Genomic DNA, 1,879 nt, shown 5'->3' with positions numbered 1-1,879 from the left:
GAGGATCCAAACCTTCATTTATCCGTATTTGTCCAATACGCTGATACTGTTAAAGCTAATGGTGTCACTTCAGAGGCAATTCGACTTCGTCTTTTTCCTTTCTCATTAAGAGATAGCGCTAGAAGATGGCTTCAATCTCTTCCTTCCAACTCAGTCACCACGTGGAACGAGTTGAAGAAAGTTTTTTTTGCTCGATATTTTCCGCCAAGCAAAACAGCTATGTTAAGAGCCCAGATAAACGGATTTAAACAGAAAGACAACGAGTCTCTTTTCGAAGCATGGGAAAGATACAAAGACATGATGAGACTTTGCCCACACCATGGTTTGGAAGACTGGTTAGTAATTCACACATTTTATAATGGTCTCTTGTACAACACAAGGTTAACAATAGACGCCGCTGCAGGTGGTGCACTAATGAACAAACCTTATGCTGATGCCTACCAGCTTATCGAAAGCATGGCCCAAAACCACTATCAGTGGGGAACCGAACGAACAATGGTGGAAAAACCTCAAACGAAAACTGGCATGTACGAGATAAGTAACCTTGATCACGTTAATGCAAAAGTGGATGCTTTGGTCCAAAAATTGAAAGTTTAAATGTATCACCTCCAGCCGCCGTGGTTGCTATAACTCAGAATTGCGAGGTCTGTGGAATCCAAGGTCACACTCCTACGGATTGTCAACTCTTGACAGGAATCCAAGCAGAGCAAGTAAACTATGCTCAAGGAAGCCCCTACTCGAATACCTATAACTCAAATTGGAAGAACCATCCAAACTTTTCGTATAAGAGTAATAATGCTTTGTACGCACCTGGACAGTCTCAAAATCAAGCCCCAGCTATACCTCCGGGATATCAGAAACCGAACCCATCCATGCCTAACAATAACGCCCCTAGGAAATCTAACTTGGAAATCATGATGGAAAACTTTATAGCTTCCCAACAACAAACCAATAAAGATTTCTTAAACCAGAATGTACACACTGGCGAACAACTTAAACAACTAGCAAGCAAAGTAGATGCCTTGGCTACCCATAACAAAATGCTGGAAACACAAATATCACAAGTAGCCCAACAACAAGCACCTACTGCTGCCCCAACTGGTACATTCCCTGGGCAGCCCCAACCTAATCCGAGAAGCCACGCTCATGCAATTATATTAAGAAGTGGAACGGAAGTGGAAGGACCGTCTGATCCAAGGATAGAAAACCAAAACCCTAAGAAATCAACTGAGGAAAGTGAACCTAAGGAAAAGGAGGAGAGTAGTAAGGAAACCCTAGAAAAGAAGGAACCTTATGTACCTCCACCACCTTACAAACCACCTATCCCTTACCCTCAAAGGCTTGTTAAAACCAAAGATGCGGGCCAATTTAGAAAATTTGTTGATCTCCTTAAACAATTAAACGTTACAATTCCGTTCACCGAAGCTATTACGCAGATGCCCTGCTATGCTAAATTCTTAAAAGAAGTTCTTTCTAATAAGAGGAAACTTGAAGATAGCGAAACCGTTACACTCCCTGCCGAATGTAGCGCTATAATCCAAAACATGCCTCCTAAACTCAAGGATCTGGGTAGTTTCTCTATACCCTGTCACATAGGAAAATTTGTCATCGACAAAGCCTTATGCGATTTAGGAGCCGGAATTAGCGTTATGCCTTTATCCATATGTAAGAAACTGGAAATGGGAGAATTAAGACCAACCAAAATGTCTCTGCAACTAGCAGATCGTTCCAACAAATATCCTGTAGGAATTCTTGAAAACGTTCCTGTACGCATAGGTCAATTCTACATTCCAACTGATTTTACAATTATGGACATTAGAGAAGATGATATTACACCCATTATACTGGGAAGACCGTTTTTAGCAACTGCCGGTGCAAT

At 41.6% G+C, this 1,879-nt stretch overlaps 1 pseudogene; it reads right to left on the bottom strand.

The window, feature by feature from the left end:
• Positions 1-226: 226 nt before the first annotated feature.
• Positions 227-326, bottom strand: LOC127077238 (uncharacterized; annotated as a pseudogene).
• Positions 327-1,879: the final 1,553 nt, after the last annotated feature.

The sequence above is a fragment of the Lathyrus oleraceus genome, chromosome 4, assembly GCF_024323335.1.
Source record: "Lathyrus oleraceus cultivar Zhongwan6 chromosome 4, CAAS_Psat_ZW6_1.0, whole genome shotgun sequence".
Taxonomy (NCBI): Eukaryota; Viridiplantae; Streptophyta; class Magnoliopsida; order Fabales; family Fabaceae; genus Lathyrus; species Lathyrus oleraceus.
This window is presented reverse-complemented; position numbering and strand designations above follow the sequence as displayed.